We start from the raw sequence: 25,802 nt of genomic DNA on the forward strand, positions 1-25,802 counted from the left end.
ACTTGGCCGAGTTGACACATGTTCCTAACCATGGCAGTCCACCCCTTGTCAACTTGGCACCTATATATATATATATATATATATATATATCACCTTAAACCATACTTAATTTCCAAATGAAAACAAATAAGCACACATTTTTTCTTTTACCTGACAATACTCAACTGTCCTGCATATAACTGGAAACACATTAAATCTCTCCAGAATAGGGTGTAAATCCTTAGGCAACATTCATTCTTAAACTTGATATCTTACAACTTAAATAATATAACATGAACAAAACAGCATTACAGTCCTCGTTTCTGTAACCAATCACGTGGTCGAAGTTCATATTTATCACTACCTTCTTCCACTACCCATTCCATGTTCCCTTTACCCTCAGCAAGCACTTCAGCTGGCCGTGGTTCTTTGCCTGGTGGGGTGACTTAAACCTTCATTCCTGAAGTTTCAGAGCCATTAGTAGTCCTGCCTGGATTGTGTTGCTGCAGTTTTCCATTGATTTTAATCACAGGGCATGGTAGTACTAATAGACACCCTAGGGGATCTCCTATATTCCAAGAAAACTCTTCTTTACCTCCATTATGTAGCTGCAGTCCTACTGCCTTCTGATAGTCAGGGTCAATTACCCCAGACAATAATGTAATCCCCTTCTTGGCTTGTTGATCCAGAGGCATAAGTAGCCCAAAGTGACCAGGTGGCAATCTTAACTTCCAGTTCAGTGGTATCACTGTTGTTTCTCCTGGAGGAAGCACACCCCATTTTGGAACTAAAACCTGTAGACCAGCAGAACTCAGGGTAGCAGGGACAGGAAGCAAAAATTTTCCTAGTGGATCACTAGGGGTAATAGTGAGTGGCACCACACCCATTTCCACCCCTTGGTTCCTGGACCCATGGATCCTGGCTATGGGAGAAACAGCACCATACAGCGGATGCTGATTCAGAGCATACACAGCTTCCTGGAGAACATTACCCCAGCCTTTCAAGTTTTTGCCACCTAGTTGGCACCGTAATTGAGTTTTCAAAAGGCCATTCCACCATTCTATCAATCCAGCTGCTTCTGGATGATGGGGAACATGGTAAGACCAGAGAATTCCATGAGCATGCTCCCATTCCTGCATTTCATTTGCTGTGAAGTGTGTTCCTTGATCTGAAGCAATGCTATGCGGAATACCATGACGATGGATAAGGCATTCTGTAAGCCCATAGATGGTAGTTTTGGCAGAAGCATTGCTTTCAGGGAAAACAAACCTATATCCAGAGTATGTGTCTATTCCAGTTAGAACAAATCACTGCCCCTTTCATGAAGGGAGTGGTCCAAACAATCAACCTGCCACCATGTAGCTGGCTGGTCACCTCGGGGAATGGTGCCATATTGGGGGCTGAGTGTGGGTCTCTGCTGCTGGCAGATTGAGCACTCAGCAGTGGCTGTAGCCAGGTCAGCCTTGGTGAGTGGAAGTTCATGTTGCTGAGCCCATGCATAACCTCCATCCCTACCACCATGACCACTTTGTTCATGAGCCCATTGGACAATGACAGGAGTTGCTGGGGAAAGAGGCTGACTGGTATCCACAGAACGGGTCATCTTATCCACTTGATTATTAAAATCTTCCTCTGCTGAAGTCACCCTCTGGTGTGCATTCACATGGGACACAAATATCTTCATGTTTTTAGCCCACTCAGAAAGGTCTACCCACATACTTCTTCCCCAGACCTCTTTGTCACCAATTTTACAATTATGGTCTTTTCAAGTCCCTGACCATCCAGCCAAACCATTAGCAACAGCCCATGAGTCAGTACACAAACACACCTCTGGCCAGTTTTCCTTCCGAGCAAAATGAACAACCAGGTGTACTGCTTGAAGTTCTGCCCACTGGGAGTATTTCCCCTCACCACTGTCCTTCAAGGACTCCCCAGAAAGGGGTTGTAATGCTGCAGCTGTCCACTTTTGGGTGGTACCTGCATATTGTGCTGAACCATCTGTAAACCAGGCCTGAATTTTCTCTTCCTCAGTCAATTCACTGTAAGGAACTCCCCCAGAGGCCATAGCTCTGGTCTGGGAAAGAGAAGGTAATGTGGAAGCAGGAGTGGAAACCATGGGCATTTGTGCCACTTCTTCATGTAACTTACTTGTACCTTCAGGACCTGCTCTGGCTCTATCTCGTATATACCATTTCCATTTTACAGTAGAGTGCTGCTGTGCATGCCCAACTTTATGGCTTGGGGAGTCAGACAACACCCAACTCATGTTAGGCAACTCAGTTCTCATGGTAACTTGGTGGCCCATGGTTAAGCGTTCAGTCTCTACTAAGGCCCAGTAGCAGGCCAAAAGCTGTTTCTCAAAAGGAGAGTAGTTATCTGCAGCAGATGGTAAGGCTTTGCTCCAAATTCCTAAGGGTCTGCATTGTGATTCTCCTATAGGGGCCTGCCAAAGTCTCCAGACAGCATCTCTATTTGCCACTGGCACTTCCAGCACCATTGGGTCTGCTGGATCATATGGCCCAAGTGGCAAAGCAGTTTGTACAGCAGCCTGGACCTGTCGCAGAGTCTCTTCTTATTCAGGTCCCCACTCAAAATTAGCAGCTTTTCTGGTCACTCGATAAATGGGCTGGAGTAGCACACCCAAATGAGGAATATGTTGTCGCCAAAATCCAAAAAGACCAACTAGGTGTTGTTTCTCTTTTTTGGTTGTGGGAGGGGCCAGATGCAGCAACTTCTCCTTCACCTTAAAGGGATATCTCAACATGCCCCACACCACTGGACACCTACAAATTTTACTGAGGTGGAAGGCCCCTGTATTTTTGTTAGTTTATTTCTCATCCTTTGACAAGCAAATGCCTTACCAGTAAATCTAGAGTAGTTGCTCCTTCTTGCTCACTAGGTCCAATCAACATGAGATCATCAATATAATGGACCAGTGTGATGTCCTGTGGCAGGCAGAAACCATCAAGGTCTCTGCAAACAAGATTATGACATAGGGCTGGAGAGTTGATACACCCCTGAGGTAGGACAGTGAAAGTATATTGCTGACCTTGCCAGCTGAAAGCAAACTGTTTCTGGTGGTCCTTACTAATAGCTATTGAGAAAAAAGCATTTGCCAGATCAGTAGCTGCATACCAGGTACCAGGGGATGTACTGATTTGCTCAAGCAATGATACTACATCTGGAACAGCAGCTGCAATTGGAGTTACTACCTGGGTGAGCTTACAATAATCCACTGTCATGTATTAGTTAGATTCAGTTGTCAACTTGGCCAGGTGAGCATACCTAGTCTTGTTGCTGCGGACATAAGCCAATGGTACGTGAACCTCATCTGTCGCTAATTACATCTGCAGTCAGCTAGGAGGCGTGTCTGCTGCAATGAGTGACGTTTGACTTAATTGGCTAGTGCTTAAATGAGAGAGTGCAAGGTAGCACAGCCTAGCAGCTTGGCATTCCTCATCTCAGCACTTGCAGCTCAGCCCAGGCCTTTGGAGGTGCAGAAATAAGTCACCCCGGGGAAAGTTGTTGGAACCCAGGGGCCTGGAGAGAAGACCAGCAGAGACCATCCTGTGCCTTCCATGTAAGAAAGAACCTCAGTGGAAAGTTAGCTGCCTTTCCTCTGAAGAACTAACAAAATAAATCCCCTTTTATTAAAAGCCAATCTGTCTCTGGTGTGTTGCATTCCAGCAGCTAGCAAACTAGAACAGATTTTGTACCGGACAGTGGGGTGCTGCTGCAGTTTGCAAATGCCAGATATGTTTGAACAGTGTTTTGGATGGCTAGGGGGAAGATTTTGGAGGAATTGTGAAGAGAATGATGGAGAAGTCCTGGAGTGCATGAAGAGACTGTTGGTGTAAATGGAACCACTGCCAATCTTGACAAAGGAGGACACAAAAGGGAGAGATTGGAGTTTGCAGAGTGAGAACCATGGAAGCTCGGGTCTGAAGTCAAGAAAGCTCGGCCAGGAGAGTGAACCCATTCATATACATGGAGAGGGTGAGTTTACCCTGAAGGGTGAGGATGAATCTCCCCTCTCATTGCAGTGGAAGAGTTGTGCAGCCTCAGGCCTTGGAGAAGGCAGAGCACTCTCCTTGGGGGACTGGGAGAGCCTGGCTGCCACCACATGGAGGGGTTTAGCGTGTGCCCCAGAAATGGCAGAGAGTCCTGGGGTTTCCCTGATGCTTGGAGAGAGTAGAGCCAAAAGGTGGTCTCGATGTTCCCCGAGGTTGATTTGGAAAGAAGCGGGCCACTGCATAGGCCCTCGGAAAGGGGGGGACTGCCACTTTCTACAGCTGAAGGATGAATGACTCTCAGACTTTGAAATCCAATGGTGTTTGCCTGCAGGTTTTCCTTCAGTTCCTCCCTATGGATCCTGTGTTTATCTTCCTTTGCATATTGGCATCAGATAAATTGTTTTGAGATTCACAGGTCCACAGCAAGAAGAGAATTTTTTGCACCAGTTTAAGGTGATGCTTGAAGTTGCCAAGATGACAAGGGGTGGACATGTGTTAGTTAGATTCAGTTTTCAGCTTGGCCAGGTGAGCATACCTAGTTTTGTTGCTGCGGACATAAGCCAATGGTATGTGAACCTCATCTGTTGCTAATTACATCTGCAGTCAGCTAGGAGGCATGTCTGCTGCAATGAGTGATGTTTGACTTAATTGGCTGGTGCTTAAATGAGAGAGTGCAAGGTAGCACAGCCTAGCAGCTCGGCATTCCTCATCTCAGCACTTGCAGCTCAGCCCAGGCCTTTGGAGATGCAGAAAGAAGTCACCCCAGGGAAGTTGTTGGAACCCAGGGGCCTGGAGAGAAGACCAGCAGAGACCATCCTGTGCCTTCCATGTAAGAAAGAACCTCAGTGGAAAGTTAGCTGCCTTTCCTCTGAAGAACTAACAAAATAAATCCCCTTTTATTAAAAGCCAATGTGTCTCTGGTGTGTTGCATTCTGGCAGCTAGCAAACTAGAACAGTGGGCAACGGTGGCTCAGCAGGCAGAGTTCTCGCCTGCCATGCCGGAGACCCAGGTTCAATTCCTGGAGTCTGCCCATGCGAAAAAAAAAAAAGACTCAAAGAGGAGTGATCCCTGCTGACCAGGGGGATGCCAGCCTCGTGCCCAGCTGCTAACGTGTCCTCAGGAGGAGGGCTTGTCCTGGCCCAGTGTGCAGCCAGATTTGAGACTTCATGTTCTGGGAAGTGACTCCCTGTTGAGTGTGACATTGGCAAGCCTGAGCTCGGCAGTGATCTGGAATGGCCATAGCCTCACTAGAGCAGGGGTGGTTGCGCATGAGGGGATGTAAGGCCAGTGTGCAAAGCTGCTCGCTGTGGCTGCCACGGACTCAGATGCCAATGGGCTGCATGGGCTGTGCAGAGTGTAGCTGACACATCACTCAGCCGTTGGAAGCAAGAGCAGAGCCTCTAAAAGAAATGTAAATGACCAAGTACCTGGGGTGCTCGAACAACTCAAGGAAAGAGGGAAAGATGGGGCTTTATGCTAAAAAGGCCACTGAAGCCTTGATTCATTGGATAAATGAAAGAAGTATGGTTGTATTCACATGCCAGATTGATTAGGCAAATCCTATTACACTAATTACTACTATTGGTTACAAATACATTAAAACATTCTCCTGATTGTTTGCCATTGCACATTGTAGAATTACATCTGTAAACTTTATTGATGAATTAAGATATCCAGTCTCCCTAAACAAAATGTAAATAAATCAAATTTCCACCCACTAAAGTAACACATACCCAAAGGCTTCGTAAAGATTAAGAGGAAAATGGCAAACAACATGTTAATAAGCAATTTTAAAGATCAATAAAGGTAATCAATCAATGTTTGGAAAAAATGTGCAAAAGGAACTAAGTTAAAACAACACTGAGACATAATTTGTCCCACATCATGTTCACTATAATTTCCTAAATAATTCTCTAGACAGTGAAATGCAGAAAAGGATGGAAATAAAAATTGGTCCAACCTGTAGGGAAAGCAATTTAAAAATGCACATAAATATTCTTTAAGGGCTCATACACTTTAATCCTAGGATTTTATTATTAAGAAAATTCCCTGAGGAAATAAACGTTTGTAGAGAAAGTTTAGACGAGTTTATTTATTAAAGCTGCATCCATATAACGAACAATTAAACAGGAAACAATCCAAAAATCAAATAGGGACCAGTTAAATCAAGTATTGTACAGATGGAACTTTGAAAATTATACAGCACTAAAAAATGTTATGCGTAAGCATTACTATTACATAAAAATGGAGAATATAAGCCTGTATTGAGATATGAGCCAAAATTGTTGAATAAAAATATATCGATCAATAGCTAGATCTTTATTTTTATATATCTATTCCATCCACAAATCCATCAAATGGGAAATGTACATTAATGTGTAAATAGTGTATAGATCTGCATGGTGGAATAATAAAATGCAATATTATGCATTTTTCAAATATTTTTAGTTTTCACCATGAATATATATGGTTTCCTCATTCAGAAAAGCAAAAGGAAACAAAATACTAGGAAAATAAATAAATCATAACAATAAGTGTATATTGGTGTTCTCATTAATAATAAAAAAAGCTGTCAGTTATTTTTTAATTATTAAAAAAAACCTTGTTTAATAGTCAAAGCCACTGCTTTAGTTGTCAAAACAATATCCAGATTGTTAAGTAAATTGAGCATAAACTGGCTGCTTTTTGCCAAAAAGTAAAACTCTTGCAAGTGGCCACTTCCAACACTAAGTTCCTTGGAGCTATGATCCTTTTCAAATCACCTCACAGATGTGTCCACAGCTCTACCCCGGGTTTGTGATAAATGATGCATCACCACTGTTCTTTCTAAGAGGTCCCCCGTGTTTCCCCTTACAGCTCGTCATAGGGCTCCTGGTCTGCAAATGTACCCCAGCCAGATGAGCACATCCTGAAAGTGGGGGTACGCGTTCCCTATTTCTGTCAAACCCACTGAAAAGCAAGAGACCTGGTTCTCCCACCACTACCCAGGAGAACACAGGCTGCGAGAGAGACAGCTGGCAGTTTTCTACTATCCGTCCCCTTCCTTGGATATTTTCACTTTCATTTCCCTTATTGCCACCAAACAACCCACAAAAACGAAAACCTAGATCACAGACCGTGAGTACACCTGTCACAACTAAATTTGCACTATATTTTATGTAAGACTCTCTGATGCACATGCTTAAGAGAGCCCTTTAGGGAAACACAGAAAGTTAAAATCTCAGCCCTAAAAGGCTGCTCACTCATTTTACACACACATTTAGGGGGCATTATTTGGAGCTAGAAAATTTCTTAGATTTTAAACAGTGAAAAAGAGCACGAAGATGTCCTTTCTCACCTTGTTATCAACTAACATTAGAAAGTGTGCATAAAAGACCAGCCAGTGTTAATTTATTGATTCTTATACCCATAATAGAGGGTGGTGAATGCCTGCCAATCCAATGAATGGCCTTTGTACTCCTTTTCATTTAAGATAATTGGCTCAAATATAGTTGTCTCTCTGTCTGTATCTATCTGTCTGTCCATCTGCATCTATCTAGTCTATCATGAATCTTTCTTTTGCCTATGTTTCCATCTTCTATTTATTTGTCTACAGAATAGTGCACTTCGGTGTGTCTCACATTATTTTTGTAGCCACCTTTTTAAGGGTTCATTTCACTCCTCAGACAGTTATCCTATAAATAATAGTGCAATCTGCTGTGGTGTAACCTATATTATTGGCAGAATTCTTCATGTTTATGCATTAAATATCACTAAAAATACATTGCACATTTTCATGTTGGAAATAACATTAATCTTTGAATCTCTTAGAATGTAGTTAAGCATTATAAACAGAAATAAATACACAGAGCTTTTAAATATGGATTAAAATGTGCCCATCAATATTTCAAAATTGCAACTGTAAAATGAAATCAGATTTTGGGAATTAAAGCCATATGGTCCTATTATTTATGCCTTGTGATGTGAAATTGACCTATAAAATCTTTGTAAAGATAGAATACATTCTATTAGAGGAACTATCAGTTGTGTCTTACTAAGGTTCTTTTCAATGTTTTTACCAAATGTGCCCCTGTTTTAGCACCATAGTGTTTATCCCACCTTCATTTAGTCATAGCTGTCAATACCTTTTCAGTTTTGAATACCAAAGGCATAAGTAATGTGTATATATATATATATATATATATAATAGCAAGCATGATAAATAATGATTAATAGTAAACATGCACTTCAATTCAGTCTTATGATTTTGGCTACTGATTTAACAAATTATGGAAAAAGAAGAGATACCGTATCTTTCAAAAATGAGCATAAAATACAAGTCAGAAATCACGTGAGTTTTAGCCCATTCTTTCAGGTGTGCTGCCGTACCCCTGTGAGCGATGCGGAGAGGACACTCCCGAGGGCAAGCACCAGCAGCGTGCGCGTGCTGTCCGGGGAGGGAGGAAGGCACCACTTCACACTGTCCTTTCACTAACTAGAATGAAAGACCCCCTCCCGCCACGCGGGGAAATCAGGTCAGCCTGCGGAGCGGAGTTTCCTCGTCTCCGATCCCCGGGGATCCCAAGGGCGGTCCCCGATCACTTGCTGGACTCTCCTTCTGAAGGCTGCGAGCCAGTTGACAGCGAGATGCCAACGAAGTGATGGCTGAAAGGTTTAGGAGGCCAAAGGGTGAGAAAAAAGGAAGGAAGACGGGCGAATTCAAAGCGCGCGGGTTTATTTCTGCCCTTACGGGCCATGCTCACCAAACCCAAGATGGAGGGAGGTGAGTCAGCGCCGGGATGATGGCGTGGGCGGCTTTTAAGCAAGGGGGTCAGGTGACATCCGGAAGGGGCGGTTCTCCATAAGTCAGGTGGTCGGAAGGGGCGGGTCATCAGTTCTGGAAGTCAGGTGTCTGGAAGGGGCGGTTCCAGAAGCCATGTAAGGAGGGGTGACACAGACTCCACAGCTTCAGTTGCAGTTTCCGTCCCGGTTCCTCCGACCTAACAATGGTGATTTCAGAGGCGTCCAGAAGAGAGGTCTTAGGGCTATGGGGTTGGGGGCGGGGGTGAGAGTGCGGCAGAAAGAGGGCCCGTTCCTTATTTGATTGGAGGAGTCTACTCTAGAGGAGGGGAGGGGCAAATAAACAAATGGAAACAAAAACCACAGAAGCAGACTGAGTTCCCGAAGCAGACTGAGAGGCTATATCACTGAAGGCTCCAACCTGGGGAGCCTCTCGCGAAGGGCCCAGGGCTCTCTCTCCTTTGGCCGCCATGGCTGGACACATTTGGGCAGGAGATTGCACGGGGTCTCCGCGATGGAGTGTTAGAGCTGGAAGCTCTGAGAGCCTCTTGCTCAGGTTTCCCTCTCACAGTAGGTGAGCCGGAGAACAGGAGAAGTTAAATTACTTGTGCAGTATCTCACAGATTAAATCAGTCCACACCTGTGCGGTCCACGCGTATGGACTGACCGCATACAGGAGTCAGGCCTGGCTCTGCACGGGGAAGGTGCAGTGACAAGACTGTGTTTGTGTCATGCCTTCCTGAGTGGATTTTTAATGAATTTTTTTAAGTTGTGGAATATAACATATATACAAAAAAGCAATAAATGTCCAAGTACATTTTAACAAGTAGTTATAGAACAGATTTTAAAGTTTGGTATAAGTTACAGTTCCACGATTTTTCATTTTTTTCTTCTAGCTGCTCCGAGACCAAAAGAAATAGCAATATAATAATGATTTAGCAGTCATGCTTATTTGTTAAATCCTATCTTCTCTGTTATACTCTTCCTTCTCTTTCCTTTTTTTCTTTCTTTTTTGTGAAAAATAACATGTGGTAGTTAGGTTCAGATGTCAACTTGGCCAGGTGAAGGTGCCTAGCTCTGATGCTCTGGACATGAGCCAATGGCATGTGAACCTCATGGGTTGCTAATTACACATGCAGTCGGCTAGGAGGCGTGATTTAATTGGCTGGTGCTTAAATGAGAGCGCGCAATGCAGCACAGCCCAAGCAGCTCGGCATACCTCATCTCAGCCCTTGCAGCTCAGCCCAGGCCTTTGGAGATGCAGAAAGAAATCACCTGAGGAAAGTTATTGGAACGTGAAAGCCTGGCGAGAAGGCCAGCAGAGATCACCCTGTGCCTTCCTTGGTAAGAGAAAACCTCAGATGAAAGTTAGCTGCCTTTCCTCTGAAGAACTGTGTGTTTTAAACTAAATAAATCCCTTTTTATTAAAGAAATCTCCTTTCATTAAAAGCCAATTCATCTTTGGTGTGTTGCATTATTTCAGCCTTAGCAAACTAAAAGAACATGTATACAAAAAGCCATATATTTCAAAGCACGTCACAACATTTGGTTGTAGAATAGATTTCAGAGTTTGGTATGGGTTACAATTCTACAATTTTAGGTTTTTATTTGTAGGTGCTCTAAGGTACTGGAGACTAAAGGAAATATCAATATAATGATTCAGCACCTACACTCATTTGTTAAACCCTACCTTGTCTGTGTAACTCTATCACCTTTGATCTTTCTCCCACACTTTAGGAGTATTTGGGCTATGCCCATTCTAACTTTTTCATGGTGGAAGGGGCTGTGGAAAATAATGGGATAGGGATGGAACTAGTTGTTGTTCTGGGAAGGCTGGCCTGTCTGCATTTTAGGACTTATCTGGTCTAGGAACCCATCTGGAGGTTGTAGGTTTCTGGAAAGTTACCCTAGTGCATGGAACCTTTGTAGAATCTTATATAATGCCTTAAGTGTTCTTTAGGATTGGCTGGAATGGTGTTGGTTGGGGTTTGGCAAGTTATGATAGGTAGAAACATCTAGCTGAACCTTGCATAACAGTGGCCTCTAGAGTAGCCTCTCGACTCTGAACTCTCTAAGCCACTGTACCTTATTTGATATACTTCTTTTCCCCCTTTTGGTCAGGATGGCTTTGTTGATCCCATGGTATCAGAGCCAGGCTTATACCTGGGAGTCATCTCCCATGCCACCAGGGAGACTTTTTATCCCTGGATATCATATTCCATGTAGTGGGGGAGGGCAATATTTTCACTTGCAGAGTTGGGCTTAGAGAGAGAGGGGCCCATCTGAGCAACAAAAGAGGTCCTTCAGAAGTAACTCTTAGGTATATCTATAGTAGGCTAAACTTCTCTCCTACTTACATAAACTTCACAAGAGTAAGCCTCAAGATCAAAGGCTTGGCCTATTGATTTGGGTGTTCTTAATGTTTGACACAGTATCCAGGATTTCCCCATGATAAAGTATAATAGTTCCATGTTTTCCCTCCCATTCCTCAAGGGACTTTGCCAATACTTTTTAATTATCTGCTTAGTATACTCTGGAATGTATCCAGGCATTACATTAAACTATACAGAATTAAAGGCTCTCATTCTTGTTTTGGGCCCTCTGTGTTTGTATTGTTTAAATGATCCATGTAGACATGTTGGGTTAGATTATGTGCTACAGAAAATTTAGGTTCTGGACTAAATAAACTTTTCTTCCTTTAGTCTGAAAGAGTAGATGAAGTTCTAAAATACAGGTAATGTCTTCCTTACCCCTGTATTCTAAATTACCTTAGTCCCTACCTGATCAGCTTCATACTTAGCTCTAAATACCAGGTTAAACACACATAAAACAGCCCCCTCAAAATCCAGAAATGCCAATCACCACTCCAGACTAAATGTGACTACTAGGAGAGCTTACAGTCTAGACCTAGTTTTGTTTTCTTAATGAGATCATACAATATTGCCCTTTTGTTTCTGGCTTATTTTGCGTTACCAAATGTCCCACAGGTTCATTCACATCATTGCATGTCTCACAACTTTATTCTTTTTTGTAGCATGTCTCACAACTTCGTTCCTTTTTGTAGCAGCACGGTATTCAATCATATGTCTACACTATCGTTTGCCAGTCTATTTCTCAGTCAGGGCATCTTTCAGCCCCTCCATCTACTGGGCCTCATGATAACATCCAAAGTCAACAGTCCATCAACACTCTCAATTTTAGATAATTTCACTGTTCCCAGGAGAAAATTAGCCAATAATCACACCCTCAACAAAGAGAACCTCTCCCTAACTCTTGTCCCTACCCGCATTATGTGCCCCTGGTGTTGCTGCAGTACTGCTGATGTTTTCCTGTGAAACATAACCCATAGCAATGGCGTTTTCCCCCATACCCCAAATTATACACTCTTTGCATCAGGTTCATACCTTTGCTCTAGTTTGTGCAAGAACTTATTTATATTTGTGGTGTTAATCAGTGAGACACATGAGTCTATACAACCTTCAATCATGTTCACCTTCAAAATGGTAATATTATTTATAGACCTACTAGTGAACTGCCTTCACGTCTGTCTATTCCCTTACAATTAAGTTCAACCTCAGTAGCTAACTGTTCACCCATCTCAAACTCCTGTGTACCTCTAGGTCCCCTATATTCTGTATTATGAATCTCTGATTTAACCTTTACCATTGTCATGACAGTGGAACCGTACAGGATCTATTCTTTGGTATCTGGCTTATTTTACACAACATTATTTCCTCAAGGCTCGTCCATCCTGTCAAGTGGTTCAGGACCTCATTTTGTCTTTCTGCTGCCTGCTATTCCATTGTATTTATATAACCAATTTTGTTAATCCACTCATCTACTGATGGCACTTGGATTGTTTCTATCTTTTGGCACCTGTGAATAGTGCTGGTATGAACATTGGTGTGTAAATCTCCAATTGTGTCACTGCTTTCAGCTCTTCTGCGTATATACTGAGTAGTGGTATTCCAGGATCATAGGGCAACTTGATATTTACTTTTCTGATGAACCCCCAGACTGTCTTCACAGTGGCTGCACCATTATACATTCCCACCAGCAGTGCATAAGTGTCCCAATTTCTCCACATCCTCTCCGACATTTGTAGTTTCCTGTTTGTTTAATAGAAGCCATTCTTATAGGTGTGAGATGGTATCTCATTGTAGTCTTGATTTGCATTTCCCTTATAGCTAATGAGAATGAGTATCTTTTCATGTGCTTTTTAGGTATCTGTATTTGCTCTTCAGAAAAATGTCTTCATATTTTTAGCCCACTTTTTAACAATTGTTTTGTTGTCTGATTTCTTTATGTATACAGGATATCAAACCTTTATTTGATGTATGATTTCCAAATATTTTCTCCCATTGAGATGGCTGCCTCTTTACCTTTTTGGCAAAGTCTTTTGAGGCACAAAATAATTTAATTTTGAAGAGTTCCCACTTATCTATTTTTCCCTTTGCTGCTTGTGCTTTGGGTGTAAAGTTTAGGAAGCTACCTCCTATTACTAGGTCTTGAAGATGTTTCCCTACAGTTTTTTCTAGGCACTTTTTGGTACTGGTTCTTACAGTTAGGTGTGTGATCCAGTTTTAGTTAATTTTTGTGTAGGGCGTAAGGTAAGGGTCCTCTTTCATTCTTCTGGCAATTGATATCCAGTTCTCCTATGCCTATTTACTGAAAAGACAATTTTGTCCCAGCTTAGTAGATTTGGGCGCCTTGTCAAAGATCAGCTTATCATAGATTTGGTGGTCTATTCTGTGCTCTTGATTTGATTCCATTGGTTAATACTTCTATCTTTGTGCCAGTACCATGCTGTTTTGACCACTGTGGCTTTATAATAAGTTTTTAAATTGGGGAGTGTTAATCCTCCCACTTCGTTCTTCTTTTTTAGGATGCTTTTAGCTATTTGGGATCTCTTACCCCTCCAGATGAATTTGCTAAGTAGCTTTTCCAAGTCTTCAGAGTAGGTTGTTGGAATTTTGATTGATACTACTTTGATCCTGTAGATCAATTTGGGTAGAATTGGCATCTTAGCTACATTTAACCTTGCTATCCATGCACATGGAATGTCTTTCCACCTATTTAGATTTTCTTTGATTTCTTTTAGCAATGTTATGTAGTTCTCTGTGTACAAGTCCTTTACTCCCTAGTTAAGTTCACGCTTAGATATTTAATTCTTTGAGTTGCTATTTTGAATGGAATTTTTTTCCTTAACTGACTCCTCAGTTAGGTCATTGCTTGTATATAGAAACATTACTGATGTTTGCACCTAAATTTTATAACCAGCTGCCTTGCTGAATTTATTAGCTCAATTAACTTTGTTGTAGATTTCTCAGGATTTTCCAAGTACAGTATCTTATCATCTGCAAATAATGAAATTTTTACCTCTTCTTTCCAATTCAGATGACTTTTATTTCTTTTTCCTACCTGATTACTTTTGCTAGAACTTCCAGTACAATGATGAATAACAGTGGTGACAGGGGCATCCTTGTCTTATTCCTGATCTTAGGGGAATCTTTTAGTCTCTACCATTGAGTATGATGCTGGGTATAGGTTTTTCATGTATTTTTTTATGTTGAAGAAATTACCTTTGATTCCTACATTTGAAGTGTTTTATCAGAAAAGGATGTTGAGTTTTTTCACATGCTTTTTCAGCATCAATCAAGATGATCAAAAGATTTTCCCTTTTGATTTGTTGATGTGCTGTATTATATTAACTGATTTCATTGTGTTGAGCCATCCTTGCCTTCCTGGTATAAACTCCACTTGGTTGGAGTGTATAATTGTTTTAATGTACTGTTGGATTCAATTTGCTAATATTTTATTGAGAATTTTTGCATCTATTTTCATTAAAGAGATTGGTCTATAGTTCTCCTTTCTTGTAGCATCTTTACCCAGTTTTGGTATTAAAGTGATGTTAGTTTCATAAAATGAGTTAGGTAATGTTCCTTTTTCCTCAATTTTTTGGAAAAGTTTGGACAGGATTGGTATTAGTTCTTTTTGGAATATTTGATAAAATTCCCTGGTGAAGCCATCTGACCTTGGGATTTTCTTTATAGGAAACTTTTTGATGCGTGATTGAATCTCTTTCAATGTAGTTAGTTTGCGTGTTTCCAGGAATTTGTCCATTTCATCTAAATTGTCTAGTTTATTGGCATATATTTGTTCATAGTATCCTCTTATGATTTTTTTTTCTGTTTCTTCAGGGTCTGTGGTAATGACCCCCCTCTCATTTCTGATTTTGTTTAGCTAAATCCTTTCTCTTTTTTTTCATTGTCAGCCTTGCTACTGGCCTATCTATTTTATTGATTTTCTGAAAGAACCAACTTTTGTTTTTATTGATTCTTTCTATTGTTTTTTTTTTTTGCTCTCCCATTCATTTAACTCTGCTTTAATCTTTATTATTTCTCTTCTAATATTTGCTTTGTAGTTATTTTGCTGTTCTTTCTCAAGTTCCTGCAGGTGAGAAGTTCAGTCCTCAATTTTTGCTCTTTCTTCTTTTTTAATATAGGCATTTAAGGGAATAAATTTCCATCTCAGCACAGCCTTTGCCACATCCCATAAGTTCTGATATGTTGTGTTCTCTTTCATCTTCAGATAGCTACTGATTTCTCCAGCAATTTTTTCTTTGACTCACTCATTGTTTAAGAGTGTGTTATTTAATTTCCACATATTTGAGAAAGTTATTCTTTGGTGGTTATTGATTTCCAGCCTCATTTCATTGTGATCAGAGAAAGTGCTTTGAATAATTTCAGGGTTTTTAAATTTATCAAAACTTGTTTTGTGGCCTAGCATGTGATCATTCCTGGAGAATATTCTATGGGCACTAGAGAAGAATGCATATCCTGGTGTTTTGGGGTGTAACGACCTGTATATGCCTGTTAGGTCTAGTTCATTTATCAAGTTGTTTAAGGTCTCCATTCCCTTGTTGATCCTCTATTTGATTGTTCTACCTATAGAGAAAAGTGGTGTATTGAAGTGTCCTACTATTATTGTTGAAACATCTGTCGCTCCGTTCACTTTTGCCAATGTCTGCCTCATGTACTTTGGAGCTCCTTGATTGGGAGCGTAGACATTTATGATTGCTATTTCTTCTTGGTTAATTGTCCCTTTTAGTAATATATCATGTCCTTTTTTTTCTTATGATGTCTTTCCATTTAAAGTCTCTTTTGTCTGATTTTGTCTTCTCTTGCTTTCTTTTGGTTAAAACTTGTGTGGAGCATCTTTTCACTTCAGTCTATTTGTATCCTTGTGTCTAAGGTGAGTCTCTTGTAAGCAGCATATGGATGAATCGTATTTCTTAATCCACCCTACCAGTCTGCTTTTTTTTTTTTTAATTTTATTAATTAATGGAAAAAAAGAAATTAACCCAACATTTAGAAATCATACCATTCTACATATGCAATCAGTAACTCTTAACATCATCACATAGATGCATGATCGTTTCTTAGTACATTTGCATCGGTTTAGAAGAACTAGCAACACAACCGAAAAAGATATAGAATGTTAATATAGAGAAAAAAATAAAAGTAATAATAGTAAAAACAAAACAAAACAAAACAAAAACCTATAGCTCGGATGCCAGTCTGCATTTTTTAATTGATAAGTTTAGTCTGTTAACATTCAAAGTTGTTACTGAAAAGGTGTTTCTTAAATCCACCATCTTATCTTTTAAATTTTATTTGTCAGATTTATATATTCTTTTCCCTCTTTCTCTTTTTATCCTTTAAGTTACCCTTACTGGTATTGTTCAATTCTGTGCCCTCCTCCAGACCTTCTTCTCCTGTCTTTTTTTCCAACTGGCAGAACTCTTTGGTATTTCATGTTAGGACTGGTCTCTTATTGGCATATTCTTTCAGGATTTGTTTGTCTGTGAAAATTTTAATCTCTCCCTTAGTTTTGAAGGACGGTTTGGCTGGTTACATAATTCTTGGCTGGAAGTCTTTCTCTTTCAGAATCTTAAATATATCCTACCACTGCCTTCTCACCTCCATTGTGCCAGCTGAGTAGTCTGAACTCAGTCTTATGTGGCTTACCTTTTATGTAGTACATTGTTTTTCTCTTACTGCTTTCAGGATTTTCTACTTCTCTTCAACATTTGAGAGGCTGATTCGTATGCTTCTTGGGGTAGACCTATTTGGATTTATTCTATTTAAAGTTCATTGGGCTTCTTTGATTTGCATATTTATGTATTTTATAAAAGTTAGGAAGTTTTCCCCATTATATCCTGCACTAATCTTCCTAGCCCTTTACTCTTTTCTTCTCCTTCTGGAACACTGATGATTCTTATATTCATGTGCTTTGTTTTGTCCATCATTTCCCTGAGATCCAATTCAAAATTTTCCATCTTTTTTTGCCATTTGCTCTTTTGTGTGTTGAAAATCAATTGTCCTGTCCTCTAGTTTGCTCATTCTTTCTTCTACCTCTTCAAATCTGACGTTGTGTGTCTCTAGTATATTTTTTATTTAGTCTTCAGCATCTTTAATCTCTGTGATATCTGCTATTTTTCTATTTATTCTTTCAAATTCCTCTCTATGCTCTTCTTGATCCCCTTTATGCCATTAGCCTTCCCACTGACTTTATTTAATAGAGTTATATGAACATTTTTTATTAGCTGTTCCAAAGTCTGTGTCTCCTCCAGTGTCTGCATCTTGATATACTTATTGCTCTTCTTTGTCTTCACAGCATGTACATATCTTGATAGGGTTACTTTGGAAGTTGATTTCCTTCAGTAGTCTAAAGCTTTGTATTTGTGGGGTAGGTGAGGGGTAGGATGCAGGGCATGGTGAAGGGCACAAAAGTGCAGTTGTGGGTTGCGGTGCAGGTATATGCATGGGTCAGGGATTCTATGCTGGTGCCTGAAAGCATGGGGTGCAGGTAGCAGGGTTGTGAAGGTGTGGTGTGGGGGCCAAGGGGGTGAGGTGCAGCTCAGGCAGGCCTTAGAGTGCAGGAGCAGGGTGTGGCATGAGGAACACAGAGGTAGGGTGTAGTGGGAGGTGGATGGGGGCTGAGTGGGTGTGCTGGGGCTATCATGTAGGCAGGATGTGAGTGGGTGCATGAAGCATGTGAGTTGTGGAGGTCAGGGACTGGTGTACAGGGCACAGAGATTGGGGCACAGGGATGGTAGGGTGCGGGTGTGTCCTTGCACAGGGGGAGTCCAGGCAGGCCAGAATGCAGATATGTAAGTGTGTAGGGGCAGGGCACAGGTTGTGGAGGTTGTAAGCACGTGGGTTAGGGGTGGTTGAAGATGGGGGGAATGGGTCTTCCCGCAGGTCTGCAGGTGTGGCTGGGGGTGGGTATGGGTACCCGCTTGTGCAGGGCAGAGGCTATGTGGCACAGATGTGCATGAGAGCACTGGCTAAGTTGGAGAAGCACACTGTGTCGTGGGGTGGGGCAAGGGTGTGCACGTGTGCACTTGCCCAGAGCTGAGGGGGTGTGAAGTGAGTGGGTGCGTGCACTTGCACAAGCCTGGGGGGGGCCCTGATGTGCACGTGTGCTCACCTCAGTGGGGGTGGGGTTGGGCTGAGCAGCTATATGGGCTGTGTATGAGTGTGGCCCAGGTATGAAGGTCAGTCCTGCAGCCCGAATGTGCAGGTGACTATCTGCAGGAGACAGGGAAGGGGAGGAGGGGGTTGAGGGGCTGGATGCTGTATGTGGGTCTCAGGATTGGCAGGGCAAGACTGTGACCTTGGGCAGTAGAGGTGCCTTCGACTGGGACAGGCCTGTGTGCATGCACAGGGCAGGGGTTTGGGGTGGAGATGAGCAGAGAGGTAGGTTGGGGCAGGGGTGCTTGGTGCGGTGCAGGGTTCAGATGGGTGGGGTACGGGGGAGTCGCAGGTCATGGGGTGAGGGTGACACATGTGAGTGTAGTGCTTTCAAGGAACCCAGCTTGGCTTACTTTCTTGTCCCCATCTCCCTGTGCATGCACTCCTGAGGGCTCTGGGCTTCCATTTATTTGGCAAGGGATACATTAGGCTGTTTGAGGTAGCTGGATGGTCTCTAGTTTTCTGTGTCTCAGTTCTTCAGCTTTTGCAACCAGGGCCACTGTGATGGTCAGGTTCATGTGTCAACTTGGCCAGATGGTGGTGCCCGGATGTCTGGTTGGGCAAGCACTGGCTTGTCTGTTGCTGTGAGGACATTTCATGTACTTAAGTCATAACCATGTTGGCTGCATCCACAGCTGATTGTATTTACAATTAATTAAGGGAGTGTCTTCTGCAATGAGTGATGCTTAATCTAATCACCAGAAAGCTTTTAAGGAGGATTCAGAAGAGACAATCACTCTTTCTGCCTCAGCCAGCCAACCTCTCCTGAGAGTTCGTTGAGGACCTTCATTGGACCTGCCAGCTCACAGCCTGCCCTATAGATCTTGTATTCTTTCATCCCCACGGTTGTGTGATACACTTTTATAGACTTTTTTTTTTTCATAGGCAGACACTAGGAATTGAACCCGGCATGGCAGGTGGGAACTCTGCCTGCTGAGCCACCGTGGCCCACTTTTATGAATTTTATATTTACAGATCTCTCCTGCTGATTCTGTTTCTCTAGAGAACCCTAGCTAAGATAGCTTGGTACTCGGAGTGAGGTAAGCTGGCAAAAGAGATAGTCAAAATATCACCATTTGATTCTGCTGATTGTTTACTTATACAAGACAAGGCGCTGGGTGATAATATTTTTGATACCTTTATGGAGTTTTGTGGAATTAAGAGGTATAGAGATGTTGGCTGGTTGTTGTTAGATATGATGGATACATTGATGAGGGAAAGGGATGAGCTGAAGGCTTCAAATGAGAAGCATATGCAGCATGACATGTAAAAGCTTCTATGAGTGCCCTGAAGGAACATCTTATTTCCTGTAGCTGCAGACTTGAGATCTCTGAAAATCAGACTCAGAGTCTCATTGTTAGAGTGGCAACTGTACAACATTAACTGAAATCTCAACCTTGCAGGGTGTGTGCTATTAAATTGAGGGCACCCTCAATTTAGGAGTGGGACCCTGAAAAATGGGATGGCGGCATATGGATTGATAATGAGAGCCGTGGAGACATGGAAGCCCTAGAGTGTGCTGAGTCTTCTCTAGACAACCCTGTAATGTCTGCCCTGAGAACATATTGCCCCACCTCCAGCCTGCCTTGAGGAAATGGCTTCAGGACCTCCAGTCCATCCTGAGGAGTTGGCTATCTACTATCCAACCTCCACCTGAAGGGATGAACCATTCAGTGCCTGTGAAGCATGCATTTGTCCCCTATGGGGAAATAGCCCTTGCTTCTCTGCCTGGAGTGATTTATCCTGTTTCACCAGATGAAATTGCAAAGGAATGCCCTGAAGTACTTGGCTTGGAAGACTCTTCTACCTCCACCACCCCTCTTTTCTTCCAGACCTATAACTAGACTGATATCCCAAGAGTCCCCAGAAGGTAAGGTATAAAGTGTAACCCATTAGGAGGTACACTATACTCCAAAAGAACTGCATGAGTTTTCTAATTCATATAGACAGAAATAGGGGGAATATTTGTGGGAATGGATTTTAAGGATGTGTGATAATGGGGGAAGGAATATAAAGCTGGATCAGCTGAATTTATTGATATGGGCCCACTAAGCAGAGATTCTGCATTCAGTGTTATAGCTCGAGGAGTTAGAAAAGGTATTTAACAGTTTGTTTGGATGGTTGGCTGAAACATGGATCAAAAGGTGTCTGACATTACCTGAGGTTGAAATGCCACAAGTGCCCTGGTATAATGTGGATGAGGGGATCCAAAGGCTTAGAGAGATTGGAATATTAGAGTGGTTTTATCATGCTCATACACCCCAGGAATGTCCAGAAGACACATTTTTTACCAGAGAAATAAATTTTGAGACTAGCGCCATCATCTCTGCAAAGCTCTGCAGTTGCCCTTCTCTGTAGGTCAGATTTTATTGTGGGAACTGCTGTCACTGAGCTGGAATCCTTAAACACAATGGGGATGACCAGATCCTGAGTTGTCAGAAACCAGATGGCAGTACTTAATCTCCAAAGACAAGGTGGACATGGCTATCATAATGGACAGCAGACTCAAAGGAAGAGATAAAATAATATGACTCACAGAGTCTTGTGACATTGGCTAGTATATCATGGGGTGCCTAGAAGTACAATAGATGGGAAGTCTACTAAATTCTTGCTTAAGCTGTATAAGGAGAAGAGTTCTAGATCAAGTGAACAGAAATATAACTTGAATTAAAAAAATAGAGAGGCCCCTTAATCAATTTCCAGACTTGAGACAGTTTACAAACCCAAAGCCCCCTCGAATGAGGGGAAGGCCAGGTCCCTTTGGGTAAGGACCCTGTTATGCTGCCACAAATATATACTGTTAATCTTCCTCCAAGCCTTCCCGAGGGAGACAGCCTTTTACCAGGGTGACTATACTAGGGAAAAGGAAATGATCAGATATTTTGGAGACTGTTAGACACTGGTTCAGAAGTTATATTAGTTCCAAGGGACCTCAAGTGTCACTCTGGCCCACTAGTCAGAGTTGGGGCTTATGGAGGTCAGGTGGTTGATGGAGTTTTAGCTCAGGTCCATCTCACAGTGGGTCCAGTGGGTCCAGTGCGTCCCTGGACCCATTTGTAGTTATTTCCAGTTTCAGAATGCGTAATTGGAATAGACGTACTGAGCAACTGGTAGAATCCTCACATCGGTTCTCTAACTCATGGTGTAAGGGCTATTATGGTGGGAAAGCCCAAGTGAGAGTCACTAGAACTGCCTCTGCCTAGAAAAATAGTAAATCAGAAGCAATACTAGATTCCTGGAGGGATTGCAGAGATTACTGCCACTCTTAAGGACTTGAAGGATGCAGGGGTGGTGATTCCCACCATATCCCTGTTCTGTTCTCCCATTTGGCCTGTGCAGAAAACAGATGGGTCCTGGAGGATGACAGTGGATTATCGTAAGCTCAACCAGATGATAACTGTAATTGCAGCTGCTGTTCCAGATGTGGTATCATTGCTTGAGCAAATCAGTACATCACCTGGTTCCTGGTATGCTGCTATTGATCTGGCAAATGCTTTTTTCTCAATAGCTGTTAGTAAAGACCACCAGAAACACTTGGCTTTCAGCTGGAAGGGTCAGGTACCTCAGCAGTATATCAACTCTCCAGCCCTATGTCATAATCTTTTCCGCAGGGACCTTGATCTTTTCTCCCTCCCACAGACATCACACTGGTCCATTATATTTATGGTATCGTGATGATTAGATCTAGTAAGCAGGAAATAGCAACTACTCTAGACTTATTGTTATGGCATTTGTATGTAAGAGGATGGGAGATAAATCCAAAACAAAATGGGAGCCTTCCACCTCAGTGAAATTCCTAGGTGTCCAGTGGTGTGGGGCATGTCAAGATATCCCTCCTAAGGTGAAGGATAAGTTGCTGCTTCTGGCCCCTCCTATGACCAAAAAAGAGGCACAACGCCTAATTTGTCTCTTTGGATTTTGATGACAACATATTCCTCATTTGGATGTGCTACTCTGACTCATTTATCAGGTGACCAGAAAAGCAGCTAACTTTAGTGGGGTCCTGAATAAGAGGAGGCTCTGCAACAGGTCCAGGCTGCTGTACAAGCTGCTCTGCCACTTGGGCCATATGATCCAGCAGATCCAATGGTGCTGGAAGTGCCAGTGGCAAATAGAGATGCTGTCTGGAGACTTTGGCAGGCCCCTATAGGAGAATCACAATGCAGACCCTTAGGAATTTGGAGCAAAGCCTTACCATCTGCTGCAGATAACTACTCTCCTTTTGAGAAATAGCTTTTGGCCTGCTACTGGGCCTTAGTAGATATTAAATAATTAACCATAAGCCACCAAGTTACCATGACACCTGAGTTGCCTGTCATGAGTTGCGGTTGTCTGACCCACCAAACCATAAAGTTGGGCATGCACAGCAGCACTCTATTGTAAAATGGAAATGGTATATACAAGATAGAGCCAGAGCAGGTCCTGAAGGCACAAGTGAGTTACATGAGGAAGTGGCCCAAATGTCCACGGTCTCTACTCCTGCCACATTCCCTTCTCTTTCCCAGACCAGAGCTATGGCCTCTTGGGGAGTTCCTTACAGTAAATTGACTGAGGAAGAGGAAACTCGGGCCTGATTTACAGATGCTTCTGCAAGATATACAGGTACCACCTGAGAGTGGACAGCTGCAGCACTACAACCTTTTCTGGCTGTCTGTGAAGGACAGTGATGAGGGGAAATCCTCCCAATGAGTGGAACTTTGAGTCATGCATCTGTTTGTTCATTTTCTTGGAAGGAGAACTGGCCAGGGGTATGTTTGTATACTGATTCATGGGCTATTGCTAATGGTTTGGCTGGATGGTCAGGGAATTGGAAAGAGCATGATTGGCAGAATGGTGACAAAGAGGTGTGAGGTAGAGGTATGTGGCTAGACCTTTCTGAGTGGGCTAAAAACATGAAGATATTTTTATCCCATGTGAAAGCACATCAAAGGGTGACTTCAGCAGAGGATGGTTTTAATAATCAAGTGGATGTGATGACCCGTTCTGTGGATACCAATCAACCTTGTTCCCCAGCAACTCCTGTCATTGCCCAATGGGCTCATGAACAAAATGGTCATGGAGGTAGGGATGGAGGTTATGCATGGGCTCAGCAACATGGACTTTCACTCACCAAAGCTAACCTGGCTACAACCACTGCTGAGTGACCAATCTGCCAGTAGCAGACACCCACACTCAGCCCCTGATATGGCACCATTCCCCAAGGTGACCAACCAGCTACATGGTGGCAGGTTGATTACACTGGACCACTCCCTTCATGGAAGGGGCAGCAATTTGTTCTAACTGGAATAGACACATACTCTGGATATGGGTTTGCTTTCCCTGCACACCATACTTCTTCCCAAACTACCATCCATGGGCTTACAGAATGCCTTATCCATCACCATGGTATTCTGCACAACATTGCTTCTGATTGAGGAACCCACTTGACAGCAAATGAATTATGGAAATGGGCACATGCTCTTGGAATTCTCTGGTCTTACCATGTTCCCCATCATCCTGATGCAGCTGGGTTGATAGAACAGTGGAATGGCCTTTCGAAAACTCAGTTATGGTGCCTATTATGTAGCAAAACCTTTGAGGTGATGTTTTCCAGGAGGCTGTGTGTGCTCTGAATCAGTGTCCATTGTATGGTGCTGTTTCTCCCATAGCCAGGATCCATAGGTCCAGGAATCAAGGGGTGTAAATGGAAGTGGCGCCACTCACTATCACTCCTAGTGATCCGCTAGGAAAATTTTTGCTCCCTGCCCCTGTAACCTTGAACTCTGCTGGTCTACAGGTTTTAGTTCCAGAAGGGGGAGTGCTTCCACCAGGAGAAACAACAGTGATTCCATTGAGCTGGAATCTGAGACTGACACCTGATCACTTCGAGCTACACATGCCCCTGAATCAACAAGCCGAGAAGGGGATTACTGTATTGACTGGGGTGATCAACCCTGACTATCAGGGGGAAATAGGACTGCAACTACACAATGGAGGTAAAGAAGAATTTTCCTGGAATATAAGAAATCCCTGAGGGTATCTCTTAGTACAACCATGGCCTGTGATTAAAATCAATGGAAAACTGCAAAAAACCCAATCCAGACAGGACTACCAATCGCTCTGAAACCTCAGGAATGAAGATTTGGGTCACTTCACTAGGCAAGGAACCACGGCCAGCTGAAGTGCTTGCTGAGGGTGGAGGGAACATGAATGGTTAGTGGAAGAAGGAAGTGATAACTATGAACTATGACCACATGATCAGTTACAGAAATGAGAACTGGAATGGCATGAATATTTCTTCCTTGCTTTGTAATTAGTATCTATGTATTAATACATAAATCAAACATTGTTTTTTCCTCTTTATTTTATCCCCTTTATTATATGACATAAGCTATTTTGTTCATGTTATGATGTTTAAGTTGTACAATATAAAGTTTAAGAGTGAATATTACCTAAGGACTTGCACCCTATCATGTAGACATTTAATGAATTTCCAGTTGTACATAGGAAAGATGAATATTATTAAGTGAGGAAAAAGTGTGTCTGTTATTGTTTTCTACCCAGAAATTGAGTATGATTTAAGGTAATTTGTGTAGCTGCCAAGTGATAAGAAGTAGACTGTGATGGTCAGGTTCATGCATCAACTTGGTCAGGTGGTGGTGCCCCGGTTGTCTGATTGGGCAAGCGCTGGCTTGTCTGTTGCTGTGAGGACATTTCATGGACACACATCATGACCATGTTGGCTGCATCCAGAGCTGATTGTATTTGCAATCAACTAAGGGGAGTGTCTTCCATAATGAGTAATGCTTAATCTAATTACCAGAAGGTTTTTAAGGAGGATTCGGAAGAGACAATCACTCTTTCTGCTTCAGCCAGCCTCATTGAGGACCTTCATTGGAGCTGCCTGCTTGTGGCCTGCCATACAGACCTTGGATTCTTACATCCTCACAGTTGCATGAGACACTTTTATAATTTTATATTTACAGATATCTCCTGCTGATTCTGTTTCTCTAGAGAACCCTAGCTAATACATATGGTGTAGAAGACCCTCCCAAGTCACCTACACCCTGGAGTCGCTCTCCTGGTCATTTTTCTGTCACTTTTCTAGATGTTCCTTGGAGCAAGAGTGAACTCGACCTATCCTATTCCACCATCTTCCTGGAACCAAGATCCCTGATTGGATTTTTTTTTTTTTTAAAAGGATGACCTTATTTATTTATTTTTTTTACATGGGCAGGCACTGGGACTCAAACCCGGGTCCTCGGGCATGGCAGGCAAGCACTCTTACCTGCTGAGCCACCGTGGCCCCCTGATTGGATTTTAAGTCTCCTTAGGGCAGGATATATTCTCTGTAACTTGATGTGATTGTGGAAAAATCACAAGAGATGGTATCTCCTGCCTGGTAGTCAAATAATACATGGTGAAGCATTGAGTTATCTCATGATGATATTACATATGCAGCAGAAGTGTTTAAATTCCCAACTTAGCAGCAAAGCATATTTCTCCTCTAGG

The 25,802-nt window shown here is 42.5% G+C and overlaps 1 long non-coding RNA gene across 1 annotated transcript in view; it reads left to right on the forward strand.

Moving 5' to 3' along the window:
* Window positions 1-8,881: 8,881 nt before the first annotated feature.
* Window positions 8,882-25,802, forward strand: part of LOC143679235 (uncharacterized) — a 67,274-nt gene continuing 50,353 nt past the window's right edge. The window contains exon 1 of the long non-coding RNA XR_013173610.1: window positions 8,882-8,981. This is a non-coding gene — a long non-coding RNA (uncharacterized LOC143679235). The remainder of the gene's footprint in view (window positions 8,982-25,802) is intronic.

This window comes from Tamandua tetradactyla, chromosome 4, assembly GCF_023851605.1.
Source record: "Tamandua tetradactyla isolate mTamTet1 chromosome 4, mTamTet1.pri, whole genome shotgun sequence".
Taxonomy (NCBI): domain Eukaryota; kingdom Metazoa; phylum Chordata; class Mammalia; order Pilosa; family Myrmecophagidae; genus Tamandua; species Tamandua tetradactyla.